Raw genomic sequence first — 13,038 nt, forward strand, 5'->3', positions numbered from 1 at the left:
AGGGACCTATTATTTCAGCTAATGAGTGACAAAAACCCAGTCTGTGCAAAATCAAATCAATTTCATTGGACATGTTCACCCACTAAATGATGTCCAGCTGGGAAGACGGGCAGCACAAATCATTTCCATCCCAAAATTAAGGACGAGGCTATAACCTACAGAGTCAAATATCTTACAGTAAAAAGTCAGAAAATAGCTATTTCATGCAAGTCATCTAACTTGTGTTGTACAACGTCTGTGTTGAATGTAGTTTATAAATTACAGACCATAAACAGTTTCAGTAGCTTTGCCAGTTTATTCCACCATATAAATAGCTTCAAATATATTTATTTTTTTACTAACACTGGTACAGACAAAGTTCACAATTTATAGGAAGCAGGGATAGTTGGACATTCATATCAGTACTATGGGGATGCAATAGGTCTCATTTGTTGGAGTATTGTGCTTGGGAGTGAAGTGTTTTAAATATACACAAACTGCTGTGGCTACTGAGTCCTCTCCTGTGTTCTAACTGGGTATGGGTGGGTGGTTCCTGGGGGTTTGCACGCTAGGTTTCATCAGGCCTGTCCTCTCCGCAGGCCGGATTTACAGACAGGCCGTCACTGGTCCAGGACACAGCCACTTATACCCACAATCCCAAAGGAGAGATCTGCCGGCAGGATGGACAAGGGCTCAGAAATCACAGAGACATCACAGGTATTTAGGAAGGTCCTTCTCGATCACCTGTGAGAGAGATGAGTCAGCACAAGGTTCCTATTACAGTGTTATACTGAGATTAAGCAAAATCAGGGACAGCCCTTTAGCCTTTCAATAATACACTGCTCAAAAAAATAAAAGGGAACACTTAAACACAATGTAACAAAGTCAATCACACTTGTGAAAAAAAACTGTCCACTTAGGAAGCAACACTGATTGACAATAAATTTTACATGCTGTTGTGCAAATGGAATAGACAACAGGTGGAAATAGGCAATTAGCAAGACACCCCCAATAAAGGACTGGTTCTGCAGGTGGTAACCACAGACCACTTCTCAGTTCCTATGCTACCTGGCTGATGTTTTGGTCACTTTTGAATGCTGTCGGTGCTTTCATTCGTGGTAGCATGAGATGGAGTCTACAACCCACACAAGTGGCTCAGGTAGTGCAGCTCATCCAGGATGGCACATCAATGCGAGATGTGGCAAGAAGGTTTACTGTGTCTGTCAGCGTAGTGTCCAGAGCATGGAGGCGCTACCAGGAGACAGGCCAGTACATCAGGAGACGTGGAGGAGGCCAACAACCCAGCAGCGGGCCCGCTACCTCCGCCTTTGTGCAAGGAGGAGCACTGCCAGAGCCCTGCAAAATGACCACCAGCAGGCCACAAATGTGCATGTGTCTGCTCAAATGGTCAGAAACAGACTCCATGAGGGTGGTATGAGGGCCAGACGTCCACAGGAGGGGGTTGTGCTTACAGCCCAACACAGTGCAGGACGTTTGGCATTTGCCAGAGAACACCAAGATTGGCAAATTCGCCACTGGCGCCCTGTGCTCTTCACAGATGAAAGCACGTTCACACTGAGCACATGTGAGAGTCTGGAGACGCCGTGGAGAACGTTCTGCTGCCTGCAACATCCTCCAGCATGACCGGTTTGGTGGTGGGTCAGTCAGGGTGTGGGGTGGCATTTCTTTGGGGGGCCGCACAGCCCTCCATGTGCTCGCCAGAGGTAGCCAGACTGCCATTAGGTCAGAGATGAGATCCTCAGACCCCTTGTGAGATGATATGCTGGTGCGGTTGGCCCTGGGTTCCTCCTAATGCAAGACAATGCTAGACCTCATGTGGCGGGAGTGTTTCAGCAGTTCCTGCAAGAAGGCATTATGCTATGGACTGGCCCGCTCGTTCCCCAGACCTGAATCCAATTGAGCACATCTGGGACATCATGCCTCACTCCATCCACCAACGCCATGTTGCACCACAGACTGTCCAGGAGTTTGCGGATGCTTTAGTCCAGGTCTGGGAGGAGATCCTTCAGGAGACCATCTGCCACCTCATCAGGAGCATGCCCAGGCGTTGTAAGGGGGGGGGGTCATACAGGCACGTGGAGGCCACACACACACTACTGAGTCTCATTTTGACTTGTTTTAAGGACATTACTGCTAAGGGAATTTTTATCAATAATGACTAATTATGTATACATTTCAATCAGGACTGACTAATCAGAATACTATGTTACTGTATATGTATGAATTTTCTTTTTAATCCTAGTAGTGTATATAATGTGTGTAAATATAATCAAGATTTAGAACAATGACTGACTGTTCCTTGGTAGAAATGAATGAACTAGATCGCCAGACTGGCTAGAATGCTTATCTACACAGGCTGACCTTGGCTCTAGACGATGTGGGAAGGCTTGAGAACTATACAGCCTTTGTAGCAGTGTCAACAAGACGGAACAGTTTAGAAAACGCTGACGTCATTCAGTTTATAACCTGTACTCCTGGACAGGCAAAATGTATCATGGGCAGTACTCACGAGAATAAACACAGCTGGTTGATTTCAAAGACTGGTCTATGTCCATTTTATACAAATGAGGGTCTTACAAACTCTTATGAATTGACAGAGTGTTTAATTTTAATTGGGTATTAACAGAGGAATTTAATTCCTGTAACAATGACATCAAAGTTGGATTCGCCTGTAGTGTGGTTTTCCACTTTAATTTTGTGCGCGACTCCAAATCCAGACCTCCATGGGTTGATAAATTTGATTTCCATTGATAATTTGTGTGATTTTGTTGTCAGCACATTCAACGTTGTAAAGAAAAGTATTTAATAAGAATATTTCTAGCATGTTATTTTAGTGTTCCCATTATTTTTTTGAGCAGTGTATCTTTTATTAACCTTCATGCCAGTCGGCACAACTTTGGTAGCCAAATGTGCTTCATAAACCAGCTAACTGGCCACTATAGGGTATCCTTTCCCTACAAATAGTCAAACATGAGATTAGACTGATGCACGACTGCTGGCCACTTACAATGGGGTCATCCATTGGCCCGTATCTCTTCACCACCTGCCCTTCTCTGTTGATCAGGAACTGAGGGGGAAAGCACAGCATGACATACAGTACAATAGATCATAGCAAAATGTTTAGCAAGCAACTTCATTAAATTGTGTTAATCGTGTCAGTGAGAAACGGTCACCTTTGTGAAATTCCATTTGATGTTACTGCAGAGAGAGAAACTGCTGTTACAACCATAGAGTTAAAGCATTACAATGTTCTGGGCAACTGAAGTCAAAATAATCCAACTAGGTAGGATATGGAGCATAGACCCATCAGGGGGGGACAAAACTCACTTTCCCAGAGTACCCTTTCCCTTGGGCTGTTCCTTCAGCCACTTAAAGAGGGGGTGAGCGCTGTCTCCGTTCACATCAATCTTGCTGAACATGTCAAACTGAACATCAAATTGTTTGACAAACTCCTTGATTTCCACCTCTGTACCTGGCTCCTAGAGAATGGAAAAGGAGAAGCAATCAAACCATACAATTAGAATTGGCAGAATGGAAATTCCAATTCAAAGCCAGAGTCCGGTGGCCAAATTGGTTGTAAAACTGCCCCCATGACGCGACACCACAGTGGATGAATTAAAAGGCTATGCTATAGTAGTGGTTTGAACCGGCACCGTACCTGCCCTCCAAACTGGTTGCAGGGGAAGCCCAGGATGCGTAAACCTTTGTCAGCGTAGGAGGCGTGCATTCCCGCTAGCTGAGTGTAGTTTACCCTGGTCTTACCTCATTTAGAGGCAACGTTGGTGATGATGCAGACAAACCCCCTGGGCAGAGGAGAGAGAGAACACAGTGGGGGGGGGGGTAACATTAGACAGGCAGTACCCATACATGGGGTGAGTTCCTACCTTTCTGGGCCTGCTCACTCACCTGTATTTCTCTAGGGCCACATCTTCACCATCTATGTCCTTGGCGCCAAACTCATAGATATATTTGGCTGTCTTCCAGTCACCCACTTGCGCACACTGAGAAAGATGGATGTTTGTGTCAGTTGCTGTACTGTAGACTAAGGGGTTATGTTGTGCAGCCACAGGGAACATGACCAGGACAATGGAACGACCAGTTAAAAATAAGTCCAAAGCAGCCATTCTATCAATATAAAATCATTTATGGATTAAGTACCTAACTGCAATAGTTCAATGTCAATTTTAATGGCATTTTGCTTAAAAGTAAGTACTTAGCTCGGACTGTCTGAGTAGGGAGGGCAAAACAAGCCATTATTGGAAGAGAGGTTTAGAACTGTTGGTCTATTAACTCAGTTATCCACTGGAATTGTCACCATGTGGTATAAAATGGAATTTGAGGCACGTGGCCTTAACGATTGGGCTGATCAGTATGCATAAGGATCAGGTACCACAAGTAAGCCAAACTAACACTTCCATAACCGCAACACTTCTGCAACGTTTAGTATGACTTCAGGGAGTGAGACTTGTTCCATCTTCATAAATCCTGATGGCCCTGAAAATGAATCAATCATTTCTCAATACTGATAAGGGCCTCCATAAAGCGTACTCACTTTCAAAACACCACCCACACAACTGGCTGATTAGAAGATCCTGTGTAAACTGGATTGTCAACCAGTCACTATTAGGACATAGCACAATAAAAAATAAACTACATCAGCTGTTGTACAATATGAAACAAAAACAGGAGTGACTGCAATGGGCTTGAAATCCACCCAATGCGTTTGGACCAAACGGACCATAAGCACTGCAACAGCCTTCATGAGAAACGTTAAAGCTTCAGAAAGATCATTTAAGACAACATTAGAGTTGTGAAAAATAGTAATATGGTCATGCACACACTGGATGTTATGCTGAAGGTATTTGACCACAAATCTAATACCACCAGTGTCACTTTTACCTTAACAAAAATCTGTGTGTAGCTAGAGAAGTGTTGTACAGAATAACTCCCTAGTAAATTAACTGGCTTAGATCGGAGCTATTCAGAGACAAACAGACGCCACTGTTCTATCATTAGCCACAGGAGGGATAATATGCAGATTGTAAAAAAATAAAAATAGTAAGTGGGCAGGGTTCCTCATGACCTTAACATGGCAGCTAGGCCTATAAGAAAAGCCTGTGTGAAGAATGACACTGATATAAGGTCAGTTTTGAGGTGATCAGTAAGGGAAAGGGCAACTTCAGCGCAATCTTTGATGAGATGCCTATCACTGGAAACACTAATCTAGCACGTGTCATGCTACTGCAATCTTCACGCAACCTGATCTCAGTGTATTATTCTGACTGCAAATCCAACAAATTGTTCTGTGTTCAATTGCAATTCCTTTCTGAATTTGGGAAAAATGTATGATATGTTACAAATTGTGTTGCCAACACTAACATTCGCTAGCTGGATAAAGTTAGGTAGATTAAGGCATTAGGGTTAGGTAACATGCAAAGTAGTTGCCGATTAGCTAAAATAAAGTTGTGTAAGAATCTCATCACGGCCACACAACCGTTGGGTTGCTAGACGTTTGCATTACCTTTTTCTTTTAACCTAAAGTAACCGGTCTTATGTAGGGTAAGTGTACCTATTAACTTTACTAGGGTAGGGGGCAGCACTATTTTTGGATGAAAAGCATGCCTAAATTAAACTGCCTGCTACTCGGGCCCATAAACTAGGATATGCATATAATTAGTAGATTTGGATTGAAAACTATAGTTTACAAAACTGTTAAAATAATGTAGTATAACAGAACTTGTGGCAGGCAAAAACCAGAGAAATCCAACCAGGAAGTATTATTTTGAGGCTGTTTTTCCATTGAAAGCCTATCCAACATACAAAGACTTAGGACCCAGTTCACGATCTCAATGGCTTCCTCAATATGTGACCAGTCATTAGGCATTGTTTCAGGCATTTACTCTGAAATATTAGGGAGATACACCACTTTCAATGAGGGGACAGTGGAAATTTCCAGACATGAACCAAGCACATTATCGGGAGAGAGCATTGTTTACCTTCTTTACCTTTTCCATTGACGAAGCTTTTGCCCGGTTGAAATACTATTGATTATTTATGACTAACCTGAGGATTGATTTTAAACATTGTTTGACACGTTTCAACTATCTTTTATTGTATGTTGTCTTGGTGTTGAGAGCGCGCATTGTGCCTTTGGATTTCTGAACTAAAACGCACCAACAGAGGTATTTGGACAAAGATGAACTTTATCAAAAACATTTGTTGTCTAACATGGACACCCGGGAGTGCCACCAGATGAAGATCAAAGGTAAGTGATTATATTTCTGACTTTTGTAACACTATCCTTGGTTGGAAAATGGCTGTATGGGTTTCTGTGTCTAGGCACTGACCTAACACAATCGCAAAGTGTGCTTTCGCCATAAAGCCTTTAGGAAATCTGACAGCAGTTGCATTAACCGCTTGAAACGAGGGGGCATCATTTATATTTTTTGAAAAATAACATTCCCAAAGTAAAAATGGGCTATTTTGTCAGGACAAGATGCTAGAATATGCATATAATTGACAGCTTGGGATAGAAAACTCTAAAAATAGTCTGAGTGTAACAGAACTGATATTGCAGGCGAAAGCCTACGAAAAAGCCAATCAGGAAGGGACTCTTATTTAGAAAGCTCTGCGTTCCTATTGAGCAGTGAATGGGATATACCAGATTCCGTTTACTATGGCTTCCCTAATGGGTCTAGTGTCACAATACATAGTTTCAGGCTTTTATTTTGAAAAATGAGCCTGAACGACAACATTACGTCAGTGGTCAGCTGGAGGCTCTGAGTTGTGCGTAATAGACAAATGCAGCCATTGTTCCGCTCTTTCCTACTAAGAAGCCACCTGTCCCGGTTGATATATTAACAAATAGATTTTTGAAAAACACCTTGAGGATTGATTATAAAAAAAACATTTGCAATGTTTGTCGATATTATGGAACTAATTTGGAATATTTTTCGCCGTTGTCGTGAACTCCGTTTCCGGTGGATTTCTCAACCAAACGTGAAGCACAAACGTAGGTATTACGGTTATAAAAATCATTTTTATGGGACAAAATGAATATTGGCTGTCTAACTGGGAGTCTCGTGAGTGAAAACATCTGAAGCTCAAAAGTAAACGATTTAATTTGACTGCTTTTCTGATTTGTGACCAAGCTGCCGGCTGCTAGCTAGGCATAATGCTATGCTATCGATAAACTTACAGCCAAAGCAAGACAAGCATTTGTGTAAAGCATCACTTCAAAATCTGAGATAACAGGGTGATTAACAAAAGGCTAAGCTGTGTTTCAATATATTTCACTTGTGATTTCATGAATATGAATATTTTCTAGTAATATTTTTTGTCCGTTGCGTTATGCTAATTAGTGTCAGTTGATGACAATTCTCCCGGATCCGTGAGAGGGAGTTCCAAGATTAAGGAGAAGTTTCTGTATTCGTATGTTTAACACTTGCATCTTTCATCAATGTTGATGAGTATCTGTTATTTGATGTGGCTCTCTGCACTTTCACCAGATATTTGTTTGAGACCATGCATTTCTGAACATATATTTCAAATGAGGTTTTGGACATAAAGATTAACTTTATTGAACAAAGACATTTATTGTGTAACATGAAGTCCTGTGAGTGCCATCTGATGAAGATCAAAGGTTAGTGTTTCATTTAAATGGCTATTTCTGACTTGCGAGCCCTCCCCTTGGCTGGAAAATGGCTGTATGGTTCTGTGAATAGGTGCTGACCTCGCAATCGTTTGGTGTGCTTTTTCCGTAAAGCCAATTTGAAATAGGACACTGTGGCTGTATTTACAAGAAGTTCCTTCAGAAATGGTGAAATACTTGTATGTTTGAGGAATTTTAATTATGGATTTATGTTTAGAATTTGGCATCCTGCAATTTCACTGGCTGTTGAGGTGGGACACTAGCATCCCACTTGTACCACAGGTTAAGCCCACAAATGAATACTGAACATTCAAAAGATTAGCGAGTTACAGTTCATAAGGAAATCAGTCAACTGATATGCATTCATTAGGCCCTAAATATATGGATTTCACATGACTGGGAATACAGATGCATATAATGCCACAGTATTTGGTGTGGCTGCCATTGCCTAAATCAGCACTACACCTCTACTTTGCATCGAGTTGATCAGGCTGTTGATTGTGGCCTGTGGAATGTTGTCCCACTTTCATGGCTGTGCAAAGTTCCTGGATATTGCCAGGAACTGGAACACTGTCGTACATACCAAACCATCTCAAACATGCTCAATGATGTTGCTCTTGCTGCGGGCGATTCCCCGATCCACCTCTACGCAGACGACACCATTCTGTATACTTCTGGCCCTTCCTTGGACACTGTGCTATCTAACCTCCAAACGAGCTTCAATGCCATACAACACTCCTTCCGTGGCCTCCAACTGCTCTTAAACGCTAGTAAAACCAAATGCATGCTTTTCAACTGTTCGCTGCCTGCACCCGCACGCCCGACTAGCATCACCACCCTGGATGGTTCCGACCTAGAATATGTGGACATCTATAAGTACCTAGGTGTCTGGCTAGACTGTAAACTCTCCTTCCAGACTCATATCAAACATCTCCAATCTAAAATCAAATCTAGAGTCGGCTTTCTATCCCGCAACAAAGCCTCCTTCACTCACGCCGCCAAACTTACCCTAGTAAAACTGACTATCCTACCGATCCTCGACTTCGGCGATGTCATCTACAAAATAGCTTCCAATACTCTACTCAGCAAACTGGATGCAGTTTATCACAGTGCCATCCGTTTTGTCACTAAAGCACCTTATACCGCCCACCACTGCGACCTGTATGCTCTAGTCGGCTGGCCCTCGCTACATATTTGTGACCAGACCCACTGGCTTCAGGTCATCTACAAGTCCATGCTAGGTAAAGCTCCGCCTTATCTCAGTTCACAGGTCATAGCAATACCCACCCGTAATACGCGCTCCAGCAGGTGTATCTCACTGATCATCACTAAAGCCAACACCTCATTTGTCCGCCTTTCGTTCCAGTTCTCTGCTGCCTATGACTGGAACGAATTGCAAAAATGACTGAAGTTGGAGACTTATCTCCCTCACCAACTTAAACATCTGCTATCTGAGCAGCTAACCGGTCGCTGTACATCGTTAAATAGCCCACCCAATTTACCTGCCTCATCCCCATACGGTTAATATTTATTTACTTTTCTGCTCTTTTGCAGACCAGTAGCTCTACCTGTACATGATCTTCTGATCATTTATCACGCCAGTGTTAGTCTGCAAAATTGTAATTATTCACCTACCTCATGCCTTTTGCACACAATGTATATAGACTTTTCTACTGTGTTATTGACTTGTTAATGGTTTACTCCATGTGTAACTCTGTTGTCTGTTCACACTGCTATGCTTTATCTTGGCCAGGTCGCAGTTGTAAATGAGAACTTGTTCTCAACTAGCCTACCTGGTTAAATAAAGGTGAAAAAATAAATAGGCAACATGTCTAGTGAGAATGCAGACCATGGAATAACTGGGACATTTTCAGCTTCCAGGATTTATGTAAAGATCCTTCCGACATAAGGGTTGTGCATTATGCTGAAACATGATGCAATGGAGGAGTGGCAGGACAATGGGCCTCAGGATCTAGTCACAGTATCTCTATGCAATCAAATTGTCACCGTGTTTGTTGTCTGTAGCTTATGCCTGCTCATAACATTGCCTCAGCACCACGGGGCACTCTGTTCACAAAGTTGACGTCAGCAAACCACTCACGTGGTCTAAGGTTGTGAGGCCAGTTGGACGCACTGCCAAATTCTCTAAAATGACATATGGTGGAGAAATGAACATTGAATTCTCTGGCAACAGCTCTAGTGGCCATTCCCGCAGTCCATGCCAATTGAACATTCCTTTAAAACTTCATACTAGCATGAAAAAAAAGCATGAAATAGTAATTAATGTCTATGAAATATATCAGCACATTACTCTAAATTTAAATAAAGTATGATCACTTGCTAGAAAAAAGTTACTCAACTAGGGAAAACAAGTTTGACGGTTGCCTCGATGTTTTCAGCTTTGAAATTTCCTACTAGTGGGAACTTAGACATAACTGTCCATAACTTTAAATCGGATTGGCTTAGAATAAACTGTCAGAATAATTGGTTTAAATATTACAAAGCAGATTATTTGTTTTAATCTATAGACGGACATGGGGTTAATATGTATGGTTACGTTAACCACATACCAATTGGGGTGTCCCTCATTTAAATTGACCATGTTACAGAAAGTCTATGAGACCAGGCTGCCTCGTAATCGGGCAGTTTGCCAAGACTGGCTGTCATGTCTTCATAATGCTGCACTCAAGTGTTAATCGGAACAAGACCGAAAATTTACGACTTGCTAACTGGTTGAACACGGCACGTGTATAACTAGTAAGCAAGCCGGAAAAGTCCATATTTCGACTAGAACATGAACGTGGTATAAAAATGGATTGTTTCGCCAATGGTGAGCTGACAAATAGTCACATGGATTAGGTACCACAAATAAACTAAAATAACACTACCAATAACCGCAACGTTTATTTGGTATGACTTTCAGGGAGCGCGAGACTTCTCCCACATCCTCAAATCCTGATAGCAATGAATTTGTTATTTTCTGGACTCAAACTTGACGGCACGATTACGCGCAGTCACTTCCTATGTTAAAGCTGTACGTTTGCATGAGCACAACCATATAAACTTCTCATTACTGATTACTTGGGTCTGCACGTTCATTTTAGGCTCGTGATTATTATACCGCTCTTCTGCTAAAATGTATAAAAATGGGGCTTAGCTAGCAAGAGAACTGTAGTAGTTGATTCGTCAGCTACAATACCCTAACTAGATAAACCACAGCATTTAGACCAACACTTGTTAAAACTAACGTTTTAAAAAAAAATCTAACTCGAAAACAGGCAAACAGCAGTCGTTTGCTGGGATGACCATTAGCAAGCAGCTGACGGGCAAGCTAGGTAATTTCTCCAAACTGGCTGGCAAATGTTCCACATCGGACAGAGTTAACCGTTGTACCTCGCGACATTGTGTAAAAATAGCAGTCCAGTATTTGACCTACCTTTAGTTAACATCTCAAACACTCATTACACGTGTAATATCACAAACCAATAACTACCTAGCATAAAAGTTTAGCACACAAAACATTCTTACCATTGCTCTACCGACTCCACTGCTGCCCAGCAAACCAAAAACTAACCCACGCGTTACGATCCACATCCTGTGACCAAACTGTTTAAGTAGTATAGTCCCGCCCAGTGAGGGGAAAACCATGAAAGTAGCCAATCCCTGCGCTGTATAGTGAAGCTAATATAAAACCGTTTGAATGGACAGTAACCTGATGGTATAAAAAGTCCTTAAAGTTGGCGAGGAAGTTAGTCAAACATGGTTTGCCAGTACTGTGAAAATATATTGTGTAAAACAATGAATTCGAATAATTTATCTGCACTGTGTGTTCGTTAGTTAGCCAGCCGATTTTAGTAGTGGTGAGGAGTCGACTCCATAATGTCAACTCCCAGTGTCGATACCCATTTCCGCTAGGAATTGACTACTCGACTCATTCTGTATTTTTGCAACTTCCGTCGTCTATTCAGTTCGAGAACACAAACTCTCGCATCTTTCACAGCAAAGAAAGAGCGAGTTAGCGAGGGAGAGAAATAACAATTAGACCCAACCAAATCATGAGAAAACAGATAGATACTTACTTGACACTTTAGAAAGAATTAACAAAAAAACAGAGCAAACTATAATGCTATTTGGCCTTAAACAAAGAGTACACAGTGGCAGGAATTGTGACTGACCGAAACGCAAGGAAAGCCTTGACTATGTACACACTCAGCATTGCCTTGCTATTGAGAAAGGCTGACGTAGGCAGACCTGGCTCTCAGGAGAAGACAGGCTATGTGCACACTGCCCACAAAAAGAGGAGGAAATTGAGCTGCTCTTCCTAACCCCCTGCCAAATGTATGACCATATTAGAGGTACATATTTCCCTCAGATTACACAGATCCACAAAAAAACAATTTTGATAAACTCCCATATCTACTGAGTGAAATACCAGTGTGCCACCACAGCAGCAATATTTGTGACCTGTCGCCACAAGAAAAGCACAACCAAAATATAACCCATATTTATGTTTATTTATTTTTCCTTTCGTACTTTAACCATTTGCACATTGTTACAACACTGTATATAGACATAATATGACACTTGAAATGTCTTTATTATTTTGGAACTTCTGTGAGTGTAATGTTTACTGTAAATTTTTGTTGTTTGTTTCACTTTTGTTTATTATCTACTTCACTTGCTTGGCAATGTTTAAAAAAAAGTATTTTACCTTTATTTAACCAGTTCTCATTTGCAACTACGACCTGACCAAGATAAAGCACAGCAGTGTGACACAGACAACAACACAGAGTTACACATGGAGTAAACAATAAACAAGCCAATAAACATATGTTTCCCATGCCAAGAAACCCCCTTAAATTGAATTGCATTGAAAGAGATGGGAGAGCCACAGCCAGGTTTAGGTATGTATGTCGGCAACCAGGCAGACAGTCAGAACCATGCATCTGTAATCAGAAGATGTAGGCTATAGGCTATCGCAATGCTGTATTTCGTAATTTCTTGGCTTGCAATGTCTCGGGCAAGTTCTACAATATAGTAAGGGCTATCAATGAGTAGGCTGAGCTATTCTACACGCAACAGACCGAATACCAAACACATGCTAGCGTTTTTATAGCAAAGAGAAAGAGCAAGCAAGGGAGATAAAGGATCGAGACAGACAGAGAGACAGCCAGAACCGTTTGCATGGGCTATATCTTGGTAATCTGGATCTATCTTGGTGGGGCAAACATACATTTTTTTTTTTTATTCATGCCAGCAAAGCCACTACACAACACTAAACAATACATTAATTGCACTATAACGACAACGAACAGTGCTCACAAACTGTTAGGGCCGACATAAAGCTGTCCCAACAGCAGAGCTTTCTTTTCAGCACCATGGAGTGA

The 13,038-nt window shown here is 41.8% G+C and overlaps 1 pseudogene; it reads right to left on the reverse strand.

The window, feature by feature from the left end:
• Positions 1 to 281: 281 nt before the first annotated feature.
• LOC135511017 (phospholipid hydroperoxide glutathione peroxidase-like) lies at positions 282 to 11,290 on the reverse strand (annotated as a pseudogene).
• Between the last annotated feature and the right edge of the window lie 1,748 nt (positions 11,291 to 13,038).

This window comes from Oncorhynchus masou, chromosome 3, assembly GCF_036934945.1.
Source record: "Oncorhynchus masou masou isolate Uvic2021 chromosome 3, UVic_Omas_1.1, whole genome shotgun sequence".
NCBI lineage: Eukaryota > Metazoa > Chordata > Actinopteri > Salmoniformes > Salmonidae > Oncorhynchus > Oncorhynchus masou.